The sequence below is a fragment of the Danio rerio genome, chromosome 1, assembly GCF_052040795.2.
Source record: "Danio rerio strain M-AB ecotype USA chromosome 1, GRCz13ab, whole genome shotgun sequence".
NCBI lineage: Eukaryota > Metazoa > Chordata > Actinopteri > Cypriniformes > Danionidae > Danio > Danio rerio.
In genome coordinates, this window is record NC_141021.1 from 6,321,161 (window position 1) to 6,337,827 (window position 16,667).

The window sequence follows — 16,667 nt, forward strand, 5'->3', positions numbered from 1 at the left end:
AGTGTGAGCTGATTTTGGGAAGCGTCCAAATATGTGCATTTTAATGTCCAATTAACCAAAGACTGAATAAAGTCATTAATCACAGACCTCTAAAATGAATCCACCTTTCAAGTCGCTCACCTCTTACAGGAGGTATAGCAGTTATTTATGAGCCTAGACTGCGTCCCACCTTGAATACTAGCTGTGAATGTTAATTTGATGGAAGTCATCATTCTCAGATTTGCACATATGTTAAAGAGCCCATATTATGGGTTTTTGAAAATTCCCCTCCATGTAGTGTGTAACACAGCTCTAAGTGAAGTGAAGTATCCAGCTAAGGCTTAAATCTGTAAGAATACAGTGTTTAAAACTGTTGATTCATCTATAAAAGAGTCGATTCATAGTGCTTCAAACGAGTCGCCTTGATACCGACTCATTAGGTGTTTCGCCATGACGTACGAACGAAACAAAGTTTTTCACGTGCACGCGCAAACCCGGGAGATTTCAAACCTGAGGCCCCGCCCTCTGACGCAGTAACCCAGACACACACACACACACACACCCACAAACACACGCACACAAACATGCCGGTCGATTGAAGTCACATTGCAGATGGATATATTGAGTCTCTACCCAAAGATGAAACCTCAGCATTATAGCCAAGCAGTTGGAAACTACTGGAAACTTCTGGAAGCTACATGCTACAAAGAATACTTCATCTGCGTTTGTTAAAGGAAGGATCAGTAACTTACTGATGGACATCAGGATGGGTTTCTTCCATTTCTCAAGTGTAAGTACGTGCGGTTAAAGTTGTTGCCTCGTTGACTCTAGCTTGCAAATGTATTTAGTTGTGAGTTGTTACTTGTAACCGAGTGTACTGTATCAGGTTAACTGGCTATATTCTCTTATCGCGTGCAAAGTCACGTTAAAAACGCGACGCGTGCTGCTTTGTTTATGGAGCTCCGTGGTAACGTTAGAGGTGTGCATACCCGCGGCTGTCCCCGCGCCAGATTTCTGCGGCGCGGGAATAAATTTCCGAATAAATCGCCGGAGCGGTCGGTAACGGGTTTGATTTGGGACGGGAGCGGGCTGCCTGAGAAAGAGAAAGATGTGTCTGCTTGGTGCTTGTGTGTTAGTGCGCACGCGCGCGTATGAGAGAGAGAGAGAGAGAGAGAGAGAGAGAGCGAGCGAGCGAGCGAGCGAGAGCTTTATGCTTGGTGCTGTGTGTGTGTTTATACAGATTTTTGGTTTTGTTCTCCCCCGCTCTTTAGCGGGATCGGGCGCGGCGGGCAGAATACGGGGCGGGTTCTAAGGCTAAAACCTGGCGGGTGCGGGCGGAAGCGGGAGCGTTCTCGTCCGGAGGTGTGTGTGTGTGTTTGTGTGTGTGTGGCAGCTAAAATCCACGCCTACACTATCTAGCGTGTATGAACTGTGATTACTTTTTAAATTGCTGATTAGCTATTGGCCATTTCACTCTGTGACTGAAGGCAGTCGACCAATCGCGACAGACTGTCATCGGTCCAATCAGCGCAGATTAGCTTCGCGCTAAGGAGGGGTTTGGGAACAAATGAATCACTGGACGATTCATACAGGAGTCGCTGGGATAATTAGGTAAAAATAAATGCAGATTATAAGACCATGAAAGTGTTTTTTTGACCTTGCATGCACATTAGACTGTTGTTGGAGACCCTTACAACCAAGATATGACCCTATTTCATGTATAATATGGGCTCTTTAAAGAGCACAAAAAGTGCTTAACATGGTGAAACCAACAGTTTCATTATAGTAACAGTGACCTGTCTGTAAACACTTTCAATCAGAAATAGCAATGATAAAAGTATACTGTAAAAATATATGTGAAATAGCTCCTATTATACATTAAAAGGGTCATATTTTGGTTTTAAAGGTCTTCAACAACAGGCTGATATGCGTGCAAGGTCAAAAAACACTTTTGCTGTCTTATCGTATGCATTTATTTCTACCTAATTATCCCAGCAACTCCCATATGATTCGTTTAGCAATTCAATTGTTCCCCAACCCCTTCTTACACCAACACAGGGAGAACATGCAAACTTCATACAGAAATGTCAACTGATTCAGGCGGCAGGAGTGGACTGGCCATCTGGCAATTCTGGCAAATGCCAGAAGGGCCGGACCATTTTTTGAATGTAGGCCGGTCAGCTATTTTATTATTTATTTTTTATATGTATTGTTTTTACCTGTAGGCAGCTTTTGATGATGGTAATATTAATAATAATAATAATAAATGTTAAGCATTGGCCCAACCGGCAACGACCGGCTGGTTTCGAGATGGACCATCCTAATCAGAGGTTACACGTAATGTTATCAAAATCTGGCAAGAATGTCAAACAAACAGTAAGTGCAACACAAGCTAATTGTCAGAGATGGACCATAAAAAAGGAAAGGCAGTGCCGAAAAGCTCAAAGAAAGCAAAAAAAAAAAAGGCTCTAAAATCAGATGCTGCCAAATGCATAAAATGAACTGAACTATTCTCGAAAGGGGGCAGCGCAGTGGCGCAGTGGGTAGCGCTGTCACCTCACCTCATAGGTGTGTATAAGGGTTTCCCAGTGATGGGTTGCAGCTTGGAGGGCATCCGCTGCGTAAAACATATACATTTACATTTAGTCATTTAGCAGACGCTTTTATCCAAAGCGACTTACAAATGAGGACAAGGAAGCAATTTACACAACTAAGAGCAACAATGAATAAGTGCTATAGGCAAGTTTCAGGTCTGTAAAGTCTAAGAAGGGAAGTATTAGTAGTATTAGTATTTATTTATTTGTTTTTTTTTTTTGGGGTACAGTTAGTGTGATATTCAGAGAGGCAATTGCAGATTAGGAAGTGTACTAAATAAGTTAGCGGTTCATTCTGCTGTGGCGATCACAGGTTAAAAAAGGGACAAAGCCGAAACGAAAATGAATGATTTCATATATAAATTTGTTATAAATGGGTTGTTTTTGTTCCAGTCACATACATTAAATGTTTAAATATCTAATACATATGGTACTGCTTATATTATTTTACTATCTGTACACCAATATAAGTAGTGAATGTGTGTGTCCATGGATGGGGCTGTGTCAGTGTAGTAATGTGGGCTGGTGTGGCTACAGTGCCAGGGCTGATTTAAAGTGCCAGTCCGCCCCTGTCAGGCGGGAACCAGTGTCCTCTTGCTTGTCCTCTTGAGGCGACAGTGCTAACCACTGAACCAACGTGTTGCTCTTGGCCTGTAAAAAAATAAAAAAGCATTGTATGCATGCACATACTCCACACACACACATATTGTGCCCAAGTACAAATTATAGATCATAATAGGGGAATATCACAAGGTACTAGCCCTTCTGTTTCATAAATAAAAGAAGCATTATCTTTAAAAGCAGCAGCAGCAGCACTTTTCCCATGTTCTGGCCTACATTGATCCTGCATCTGGCACCAATGCTGCTGGTTCACACTGAAGCAGATATTGATGCGCCTCTGATTTCATTCCTTTCAAATGTTTTTTTTTTTTTTCCTCTCAGACGTCTCCTCTGCCAGTCTCTCATGTTCACTCTCACGTATTTATCAAAGGCGCCCGACTGCTTTACATCAGTGCCCACGTCACACAAGCATCACATTGCCAGTTATACTGCAATATTGATATTTCTGAAACATTTACAAATTAATATTGTATCTGCAGTAAGTCCAGGTAGAAGTACATGCATTTTTTTCCTATAGAATATTGATATTCCTCATTGGCTTCTAAGGCTTTTTCTGTTTTACTAGTCTTTTCTGCTCTTTTTAGCTATACAAAACCCTGATTAAAGTTCTTGTTATCTGAACAGATACTAAAAGTTGTTTTAGCAAGGAATTGGCAACATAGGCTCATTCTGAAAACGTAGCAAAAGTAAAGCAATACACGCCAAAACAACAGTTTGAGACAATAATCCATGCTTTTGTGACCACTAGGTTAGATTACTGCAATGCACTGTATGTGGGGAGTAGCAGGTCAGCTCATGGGCGCTGCTAGGCCTATTTTAGGGGGGCTATATTTCGACTCAGCCCCCCTCTGAAACTTTTGAGATTAGCTCATGAACTGTAGACTAAATGATCGCCTCAGGCCACTTTAAATTTGATAAGAAAATGTCGGCAGAATTCGGCTCCTCCCTGTTTTTTGTTTTTCATTTGATCAGCAAACTACAGCTGTGGAGAGCGAGAGAACGAGGTGTGTGTTTATTGATAAATTGTTTTAATATCTGCTTATTTGCAGTTCTTTGATTTAAATAACCTTGTATAACCTGTATCCTAATGTCACAGAGGAGCAGTCGGGTTTTTTCAGCGTTCACCTCATCAGCCCACCTGTTTCCTCCAGCGAAAAATGTAACTCTTACATTTAGCTATTTTTAATTTAAAATGAACCACCAATATTAAACATTTTACAGTTGGTGTGGCATTAATTATACCATACAGTCTAGCACAGAAAGGATTAAACACAGAGACATAACCACTTTGAGAATGTAGTGGTTTTAACTGTCACTGAGTCACTGACAGAAATAGAAACATCAAGTGTTGTCTAGTATTAAAAAAAAACGTATTTATTATCATGATTAAGATCGTGAAATATGTGAAATAGCCTGTAAGTGTCATTTAATTAGAAAAGTGGCAATTTATTTATTTAATACATGGAAACAAAAAATGCACTTGATATAGAAAGTGGTTTTTACTACACTAAACAGCTGGGTTGAGCATATTTGGCTTATTCAGAACTCAATGGTTATGCCTCACGATGTAATACAGTGAAATACTAGTATACAACCCATATTAAACAAACATTTTAAGTGTATTCCTATTAAATTGCTACTTATAAATGTATTATTAGGCTATATATATATATATATATATATATATATATATATTTATTTATTTATTTATTTATTTATTTATTTATTTATTTTTTACCTTAAAAGGAGCTGCACCCCCCTAAAATGAAAATCCTAAAATCGCCCCTGGGTCAGCTATTGCCTATTTACAATGCCAGTGAATTTTAAAATCCAGCTTATGATTATTATATTTGTTTTTAAATCTCTAAATGGTCTTGCCCCACCTTAAATCTCTGAGCTGATACAGCCAACATAGGCTCATTCTGAAAATGTAACCCTATGTACATTTCTGGAGATCGTGAATTATGTAGCCAGAGGAATGTATGTCTGCATTTTGTTTTTTAAATTAATGCTATGGGGCGGTATGACGCTGTTCCTTTACACGTTTTCCAGCTGACCGCTTACCTTTCGTGTGGACGGCTTTCCTGCCATTACCAGTTTGTCCAGTAGCTCGCCCCATGTATGTCAGGACTTGAGATGCAAAGAGGAGTTGACTACGACAACGGGGTTCAAGTCCAAAGTTCCAGAAAGCAGGTAAAACAAAAACGGAAGCTAAAAAATAAAATAAACAAGTAAATAACAGGGTGAGAATGTGGTACAGTCTGAAAACATGGTAAAATTCAGACGAGGGCTTTTCTTTTTCTGGATTGCTTTTAAAACTGTGGGGTTAGTTTAGGGAAGTGTGTGGGCAGGTCAATCGGTGCATTTGAAAACACTATTGTTTGGGTTAGGGAAGGAGGAGGGTGGGTCAGTCGATTGGTCAGTCTATCAGTCGACAGCGGCCTCTTGTGGACTTACACGAGAACAGCAGGCATGAATGGCACTCGCTGGAGAAATTTAAGATCTGAAAAAGCGTACACAGCGGCCTCTAGTGGCTTTGCGAAAACAAAAACAGCAAAAACAAATAGTTCCTGGGTCATATTTGGCACTCTTCAGAAATGTATATAGCGATACGTTTTCAGAATGAGGCTGGGTTGGGAATTGGACAAATGCAAGAAGGTGCAACACAGAGAAATGGCATTTTTTAGAACACAGAGTCCAGTATAATGCCAATGCTGACAACTAAATCATTGACTAGTCACCCATGTATACTCATTGCTTTCAAAACAACACCATTTGCAGAAACGTTCAAGTTTAAAGCCTGAGCTCAAATGGAAGGTGTTTTATTGTGCAACATTAGTCAGGAGTTTCACGCCAGTAAAAGTGTTTAGACACTTCACACACTTAAAATGTCTGAATGTCATGGCATTGCGTAACCAAACCTAGAACCTAAAAGTGGCGTTTAGAGTGCTGAACTAAACACTTCACTGGAAGGATTTTAGTTTTTATACCTGAAACACTTTATGTCATACAGTAGTAAGATATGGGCATGGCAGTTTGGTGTTGTATATTATTTTTTGAAATATTGTGAAATATGACTTCAAATGGGTGGCACGGTGGCTCAGGGGTTACCACTGTCGCCTAACAGCAAGAAGGTTGCTGGTTCAAGTCCCGGCTGGGCCAGTTGGCATTTTTGTGTGGAGTTTGCATGTTCTCCCTGTGTCGGGTTTTCTCCAGGTGCTCGGTTTCCCCCACAGACTAAAGCCATGCGCTTTAGTTGAATTGAATAAACTAAATTGGCTTTAGTGTGTGTGTGTGTGTGTGTGTGTGTGTGTGTGTGTAGGTGTTTCCCAGTACTAGGTTGCAGCTGGAAGGACATTTGCTGTGTAAAACATATGCCGGAATAGATGGTGGTTCATTCCGCTGTGGCGACCCTAGATAAATTAGGGACTAAGCCGAAAGAAAATAAATGAATGAATGAATAAATAAATGAATGAATGAATGAATGAGTGAATGTGTCATGGTTGATGTGTTTGTGTGTTCTTTCTGTATGTTATGTCATGCCTTGTGCCATGCCACTCCTGCCATTTGCTCGCGGAGCTCCACCCCCATCATGATGCATCTTTTGAAAAAATTCTAAGGAAGACTTCAACAGAAAGTGGGGGGTGTCATGACCCTTCAAAGTGGTACTGTAGACAAACAGTATCCTACATCTTGGATGCATGATCTGAGGCTGAATAACAGCACATTTTGACTTTGGATGAACTGTCTATTTAATCTTCCAAATGTGGCAGTTCTCTAAAATAAAAGGCAAACGGATGCATTTAAAATGTCTGATCTCAAACTTTCTTCATTCAAGATCGTGTTAGCTGTGAACATGGCATACCACTGTGTCAAACTCTGGGTCAAATCTCTGACCTCAGTAACTGTTAAAACACATGTACACTAGTTTTATGACAGGAGGTCACCGAAGAGGCCAATGTGCTCCCGCTAAAAATAAGATGTCATTCTGTCCTGACAAGCCATCAGATTTCACACTGCCAAAAGTGAACATTCTGGAGGAGAAAAAGTGTTTGTATATAAGTTGCAGCAGTGCATAATACATCATATCACAAACAAGATGAATGCTTTTCAGTTTTCTATATATCACTTTTTTTTATTATTTCCCTGTATGTGGGCAGAGACAAATCATACTGAAGAGGGATATTGCTCACAGTCTTGAATACAGTTTCTCAAAGGGAACGAATCACATGAGCACAGATTTCTCTCAATCCCATTGGTAGATGCTGCACTGCAGCTGCTCATTTGCATAGAAAAATACACTTTTAAACTTCGCCTCGTTGTTGAGCAGGAGCTCATCACACCGTAAAAATCTCTGCTGCTCATCTAGAAATTGTTCTTGAAAATGTATTGAGTTTTCATATTTAATATAATTGTTTGTCCATATATGTTATAATTTTAGCTTCAATTATTTTATGTGACGCAGTGGCGCAGTAGGTAGTGCTGTCACCTGACAGCATAAAGGTGGCTAGTTCGAGCCTCGGCTAGGTCAGTTGGCGTTTCTGTGTGGTGTTTGCTAGTTCTCCCTGCATTCACGTGGGTTTCCTCCGGGTGCTCCGGTTTCCCCCACAGTCCAAAGACATGCGGCACAGGTGAATTGGGTAGGCTAAATTGTCCATAGTGTATGAGTGTAAGTGAGAGTGTATGGATGTTTCCCAGAAATGGGTTGCGGCTGGAAAGGCATTCGCTGCGTAAAACATATGCAGGATAAGTTAGCGGTTCATTCTGCGGTGGCGACCCCGGATTAATAAAGGGACTAAGCTGAAAATTATGAATATTTTAGGTGGTCAAGTTAAACTAAATAAAAATAAAATAACATTTACTGTAAAATATATCAATATTTTAAAACATATAAGATTAATAAATAACCCAGATTTGATTTAATTTATTTTCAAACTGAAATTTCATACGTGAAAAATCTTTAACATTTCAACATAGTCGAAAATGGAGCGAGATGAAGCACATGCTTATTATTTTCCCACCCATTTACCACACACATCATTCATCTATTACTTAAATTTATTTCTATCTCTTACATATGAGCTTTGCATGAGACATATTTAATCCTTTTGGCATATCGCCACCTTTTTAATGATAAGGTTCTATCTGCATTCTAAATGTTTTGAGATAATGAGCTTTAAAGTTTTTGCATTCCATAGCAAACAGTATGTGTGTAACATTTATTATTTTTTTTTAAATAAAAGGTCTTAAAATATAAACAACTTATAAAAAGACATCCCATAATGTAAACAAGTTGTCATTTTATAAGAATATGTAAATACCTAAATTTTTGACAAAAATTTAAGATAAAACCTTATAATTCTAAGGTGACGATTTGTTTGATTCCATTTGTACATTTATATTTTATAACATACACCCCCAAAAAACACATGGTACTGCAAACAGCCATTATTTAAAATTTCATCATATCTTTCTCATCTTTACATTGTTTGAGAGTCTGTTCTAGATCCTAATTTCACACTACATGTTGTTACGCTCTCGGGACGAAACAAGTAAATAAAAAGAGGGGAAAGCCAAAAATCATGTTACAAAAGTTTTATTTAAGCCCACTGTGATCAAACATTAGGCAAAAATGCCCCGCCAACTCGCACGCTGCTGGTCTCCGTCCAACCCTTAGCCGGAAGAATCTCTCTCAAACAGTGGCAGGACGCTGATAAAAGAGCATTCACTTAGACTCAGCCCACTTCACTTAGACCCCATCCACCTGATTATGCCCCGCAATGTTACAGCGCATCTGTAGAGGGAGCAAAACAGACACACAGACAGACACGGCAGACAAATGACAGCGCAGCAGGCGTCACAATATAGACACACAAACTTTTTAAAGTTGACCTTCTAAAGGCATTAATAGTGCATTAATTAATGTTTACATACTGTAAATGCTGCATCTCAGTCATCACAAATACTGCAGACGACCTATTGGAACTCACAACTTCACAAGAATCAGTCAAGTTTGGTGAAGGAAAAATCATGGTTTGGGGTTACATTCAGTTTGGGGCGTGCGAGAGATCTGCAAAATGGAAAGCAACATCAACAGCCTGAGGTTTCAAGACATTTGTGCTGCCCATTTCATTACAAACGACAGGGGAGGGCAAAGTCTGGGTCAAAGATGGATCAAAGATGGTCTAGGTGCTCCAGAAATGGCCAGCCCAATCACCAGAATTGAACATTATTGAGCATGTCTGGGGTAAGATGAAGGAGAAGGCATTGAAGATGAATGCAAAAAAGTTTGTCAAGACTTTTGTCCATGCAAAGTCAGACCTTACTGTCCCAGTTAAATAATTAAAAATCAAGGCATGATCATATTTTATTTTGGTAAAATAAGCATAATCTAGAGGCTTTTGCCTTTCATATAAGCCACTTCTGATACCAAATGATTAACTAGAAGTCAAGTTATTATTTGTTGTTCCTAAAACTTGGATAGGTGACAAGACTTTTGTCAGGTAGGTTACTATAAAGTACAGTAATTTGTATGCATTCACTTTTTCCCAAATACTTTCACTTTTTTTCTTCATTGTCCTCTATATCCTCTCATCTCTCTCTCTCTCTCTCCAGTTCGCCGTGTAAATCCCCCCCTTTCTCTCTCTTTCTCTCACTCTCTCTCTCTTTCCTTTGTCCCGGGATGCAGTACTGCTGTGTGAAGCTCCCAGGTGAACCGAAAGCACAGGTTTGAGATTAGCAGTTGTTGTTGGTGATTAATGACGGGAGATGCGCTTTGTTCTGCGATAACACACAACGATTTATTTTAATAGGGTGTTCAGGGGTGGAGGTGGGGTTTTGGGGTGCGATGCGACTGAGAAATTAATGAACATCTTCAAGAGAACACGTGCTGAAAGAGGCTTGATGTGTCATTATATTCACGCTTGACTTCTTTGCTTTGTAAGTGCATTGCGAGATCCAGCATATTGTAGGAAAGGCCAAACGGCAGACTGATACTGCTCTTAAAATGATTAATGCTATGGCCGGCCGTTATATAAGAACTGTGTACACGGCATTAATGAGCTATACTGGAAGACTTTAATTAAGATCGTAAGTCTTGGTTAAGCGCCTGCTGTTCAAATGAGATCGAACTGGAAGTGGTTGCTTATGTGATGTTTGAACGCATGTTTACATATACTGAGTCGTTTAAAAATTTGTGTAAAAACGTTCTGTATTCATGAGATGGAAGTGAATGTGATTTCATATTGAAGTCAATATTATTAGGCCCTCCTGTGAATTTTTTTAATATTTCACAAATGATGTTTAACAGAGCAAGGACATTTTCACAGTATTTTCTATAATGTTTTTTTTTCTTCTGGAGAAAGTCTTATTTGTTTCATTTGGGCTAGAATAAAAGCAGTTTTTTTTTTATTTCTATCATTTTAAGGTCAGTATTATTAACCCCCAATTTTTTTTTTTTTTTTTTTTTTACGATCGCCAAGTCAAACTATTTATAGAGCACTTTAAAAACGCAGAAGTGAGCGTTTTATACAGAAATATACAATAAAATAAGCACAATAGTCTATAAAACACATATAACACAATATAAATTATAGCTAATAGGCATATGAATTAAAATAACCATTTAGAAAGATCAATGGCCCTATTTTAACGATCTAGGCACAAAGACTAAAGCGCATGACTAAAGCATTAAGGGCGTGTCCAAATCCACTTTTGTTATTTTCAGGGTGTAAAAATAAGATTTGCACCCTGGCTCATGGACTAACAGGGTCGTGTTTATTCTCTTAATGAGTTTGGGTTGTGTTTTGAATATGACAAGCATTAAACCAATGAGAGTCTCATCTCCCATTCGGTTGCGTTACGCTGTGGTGCATTTGCTATTTACATGATAGACTCTGTAAGTGGAAAAACTGAACGCTTCACTAGCGAGAAAACAGTTAAACAGAGCATCTGCAGCACGAGGATAAAGAATGAGCCTCCTCCATTCAGCCTCTTTACTCTCTTTACTTTACTCTTTACTCCTTTACTTTCTTGGATAAGAAAACAGTGTTAAACATACTCCACTGAAGACCTCCATTAGCCTACATATTTAATTTAATTTGTTAAGTGCAAAGATTTGTTTCAAAACTATTTCTAAATTTAGTTATTATGTCCAGCAAACAAATAAATGAACAATAACAACGTAGTGTTGTCAAAAAAACTGAGCTATATATCCAAGCACACATCCTATTCTTATGTCCCATATGTTGATGCAGACGTCTCCAAAACCAGACAGGAGGAAAAATCTAAACTTGTTTATATTAAAACATATACATATTTATATAAAAAATAATACTGTTAATAATAATATTATACAAATGCAAATTGTCTTGAATAAACTGCAAAAAGCCCTCCGATATGAAGTAGGCATGAAGGCAGTGGTTTTTATATTTATGTGAAAAATAATAATTTTGTAATATTTTACTCTTTTAATTCTTTTTCATTTGTAAAGATATTTGCGTATTGCTGTACGTCAGGCATCTATTAAGCTATGTGTAAGCGTATAAGGTGCACAACTAACACGTTGAGCTGGACTTGCGTAGTCTATTTTAGTTCCTCAAAATTGGAACGCACCAACAATGCACCTTAACACACCTCCTTTCTAGACTGGAACACCCATGAGTCCACAAAGCGGCGCAAATGGACTTGCTACTTAAACAATGTGGCACAAAACGGAAAAATTAGGGTTGCATTGGTCTGAAAATAGCAACAAATTTCGCCAAACACATCTTGCGCCTTATTGTGCCGGGTATGATAAGGAATTTTAAGCTGAAGTGGCAAATACCAACAAAAAAAAGAGTTTAAAGAGCTGATTTAAAGGAAAAAATGTAAGAGGCCTGTTTAATGGGCAGAGGCAATTCACTTCAGAGTCTAGGACCAACCACACTGTCCCCTCTGAGCTTACACTTTGTTTTTGGCACAATCAGGAGAAGCTGATCAGCTGACCTGAGAGAACGAGTGGGCTTATACAGATATATCAGCTCAGAGATATAAGGTAGGAAAGACCATTCGAGATTTAAAAACAAACAAATGAATCTTAAACTGTATTCTAAAATTCACTGGCAACCAATGTAGCGAAGCTAACACGGGGGAAATGGTCATATTTGCAAATACCAGTTAACAGGAGTGCTACAGCATTTTGCACCATTTGCAAACGCGCAATAGCTGACCCACTACTACCCACATACAGTGCATCACAGTAATCTTGTGGTCTCAAGAGCATGGATTACTGTCTGAAACTGTTATTTTGGAATATATCGCTTTATTTTTGCTAGTTGTTTTAATTGAAAAAGATTGTCTACTGAAATACAATGACTTTCCTAATTATACTAACTTAATCTAGTCTTTAAATGTTAAGCACTTTTACAGAATATGAGTATCTTGAATATATCTTGTAAAATATTATGAACTGTCATTATAGCAAAGATAAAAAGAAATTAGTTATTAGAAATGAGTTATTAAAACTATTATGTTTAGAAATGTCTTGAAGAAAACTGTCTTTCCGTTAAACAAAAATTGGGGGGAAATATACAAAAATTCAAGAGGGCTAATAATTCTGACTTCAACAGTGCATGTTTTAAATCAGTGAATTTTATGTAGAAACATACTAAAATACAGTGTACACTGAAAAAAAATATTCAGAGATGATTCCTTGGATTTACTCAATTTTTTCACGTTAAGTGGTTGTAAACAATTTATTTGTGTTGAATTTAAACAAACAAATTAAGTTGAACAATATTAAACTTAATTTGTTTGTTTAAATTCAACCTAAATAAATTGATTGCAACAGTTCTGCATGCAACCCTTTTTTTCACTGTATATGTAAAAGAGTTCAAATATTTTGAGTTTAGCATATTTTATTTTTGTCTGCTTAAGGATACAGCTTGGGTGATAGATTTTTATTTTCCCTTTTTTAATAAGGCAAGACGTGATTTCACCCAAACAGTCATCGAGTGTGTTTACATGCCCAATCATACACAGATTATACTTAATAACCCCACAACACACAAGGACAATTAAGAGCTTTAATAGTGTTATTTTAAGATGTAAAGGTCAGAGTGTGAAGCAAAATCTAATCAGCGTGTCTTTTTTTTTCTTTGCTCATTATTACTTGATTTCTTAATGATTATTCATGTAATGGGGTTCTGTCTGCTTATTAAATGTGTTCCTGTGTGCATGTCTGTTTATATTTTGTCACCAACGCCAGGATTTCTTTATTGCATAGGTTGTTAAAAAGTTCATATTTATTTACATTTGACAGATTTTCTATTTATTTATTTAGTTGTTTATTTATGCATGAAAGCACATTCATTGGCAGTAAATTCAACATTTTATTAGGTGATATCACTTTTTTTTTCTTTGTTGTATATAATAGTTTGTTTGTTTGTTTGTTTGTATTTTTCCCCAGACAAGTTTGGTTAATTAAGCATGTCATTGGACAATAGTGGCTTGTTCTGTAGCCAATCAAAAAAAGGCTAATAATCAGGCTAATAATCATTTATTATTTATTTTAGCCAAACTAAAAAATAAGTCTTTCTCTAAGTAAATACATATTAGAGATCAAAGAATCAAACAAACAGGCAAACAAATTGTAACAAATGGAGTTGGGTGACAATGGAGGTGAGAGTCCAAGTACAGTTTATTAACTCAGTCAGGTAGGCAATGTTTAAACAGGAGCAAACGGTTTCATGAGGGTAATCCAAAAGCCAAGTCATGGTCAAAGGCAGAGATCAGTGCAGGCGGCAAACAAGAAAAACAAAGAAACAAGTCAAGGATCTAGGCATGGTAAGACTAGAAAAAAAATATGCTTCGCAATATTACAGTTAAGCATACAACAAGACTCAGCCCAGAGTGTGTGAGTGTGTGTGTATGTCTGAGGTGAATATAAAGTCCATTGAATCAGTCTATGATATTACATAATAATAAATAAATATTTAATAAATTGTTAATCATTATCATACAGTAAATAAATAACAAATACTAAATAAATATTATATTGTAAATAAAGAATAAATAGTAAACAAATAATGAATAATAAATATATAGTAAATGAATGTTTAATAAATTGTAAATAGTAAAAAATATTAAATAAATAGTAAATAAATAATAATAAAATAGTAAAACAAATAAATAAATATTAAAAAGTAAATGAATAGTAAATAAATAATAAATAAATAGTAAATAATAAATAAATAGTAAAGAAATATTAAATTAATAGTAAATTATAAATAAATGATAAAACATAGTAAATACATAGTAAATTATAAGAAATAGTAAAAAAAGAGTAAATAAATGGTAAATTATAAAGAAATATTAAAAATTTTAAATAAATAGTAAATAACAAAGAAATAGTAAATACATAGTAAATAACAAAGAAATAATAAATAAATAATAAATAGTAAACAAAATATTAAATAAATAGTAAATTATAAGAAATAGTAAAAAAGAGTAAATAAATAGTAAATTATAAAGAAATATTAAAAAATATTAAATAAATAGTAAATAACAAAGAAATAGTAAATACATAGTAAATAACAAAGAAATAATAAATAAATAATAAATAGTAAACTAAATATTAAATAAATAGTAAATTATAAATAAATAGTAAAAATATGAAATTAATAGTAAATAATAGAGAAATAGTAAAGAAATAATAAATAAATAAATAAATAAATAGTAAATTATAAATAAATAGTAAATAAATGTTAAATAAATAGTAAATAATAGAAAAATGAAAAGAAATATTAAATAAATATTAAATTATAAATTAATGATAAAGAAATATTAAATAAACAGTAAATTATAAAAAAGTAAAGACATTTTAAATAGATAGTAAATAATAGAGAAAGAGTAAATAAATATTGAATACATAATAAATTATAACAAAGTAATAAATATTAAATAGATAGTAAATAATAGAGAAATAGTAAATTATAAAAATAGTAAAGAATATTAAATAAATAGTAAATAATAAAGAAATGATAAAGAAATATTAAATAAAATGTAAATGATAAAGAAATGATAAAGAAATATTAAATAAATATTGCATAATAAAGAAATAGTAAAGAAATATTAAATAAATAGTAAATTATGAATAAATAATAAATATATAGTAAATTATAAATAAATAGTAAGGGTATATTGAATAGTAAAAATTAGTTTGAAAAAAAAAACAAGTTAAAGCAGTTAAGCTGTCAATGGTCAAACAGGAGCAAATGGTATCATCATTTAGATCTTGTGTTTAAGTTAGGCTAAAAGAAATGTCAAATAATTTAAAGCATGTTCTCAAACCTTCTATTGACGTGTTTTCTCTGAGAAACTACAAATTAGTTCACCTGGGGATTCTTGCAAATTGGAGGATTTGTGCATTAAAGATGTGCTTTAAATGAGGACACAGCCTGGCTATGTTGACGGAGATGTGTTTTGCCTTTGCCAGCTTCTCATCACATAAAATATAGAGGAGTGAACTTGTGCTCAGAAGGCGATTGGAATGGAATGCTGTCTGGATTATGTGTGGAAATGTGTGTCAAACAGCATCACTCAGCACTGCCTGTCTGACGAGCAGAGGAATCTTCATGTCATCATGTGTACAGTCTTGAAGCAAACGCTGCTGGAAAATCAAACAGCCTCATAAGATACTGAGCTACACATATGCATCATGGCATGGCAGATACGCTCAAGGGTAATAGTGGTTATGAATAAAGTTTATTCAGTTCCAACAAGAAGGTTTTCGATTTTTCTGGGTGGATGATCCTGATGATCCTGAAGACTGAAGTAATGATGCAAAAAACAGCATTGAGTGAAATAAATAAATGGTATATTAACATATATGTTTAAAGTAAAAAACACTTATTAAAAAATAATTTAATTAAATAAATGAATAAATAAATAAATAAATAAATAAAAATAAATAAATAATAATTATATATATATATATATATATATATATATATATATATATATATATATATATATATATATATATATATATATATGTGTGTGTGTGTGTGTGTGTGTGTGTGTGTGTGTGTGTGTGTGTGTGTGTGTGTGTGTGTGTGTGTGTGTGTGTTTATTTATTTATTTATATATTAATTTATTTATACAACAGTTCTGTATGGTTCTTGAATCTGATTGGCTGGCTGGCCGTACAATATTCTGCCAGTAACAGCACTTGTCCAGCCTCTTCACCCTTGTGTATTACTCGGCCTACATACAGCAACAAGCAGAGGAGACACTACAGTTTGACAAATATTGCAGCTGTTGGACAACATAATGTACTTTTGAGGCACTTTTAGTCGAGAATGTAGTTGTTTATGTTGCAACTATGCAGTTTAATTATAAGGATAGTACCTATTTTTAAATATTTATTATATCTGAGAGACAGTGTGTCGTCTGCCATTAGCCTGTCATTGAGCAGAGCAAAGATGGTTGACG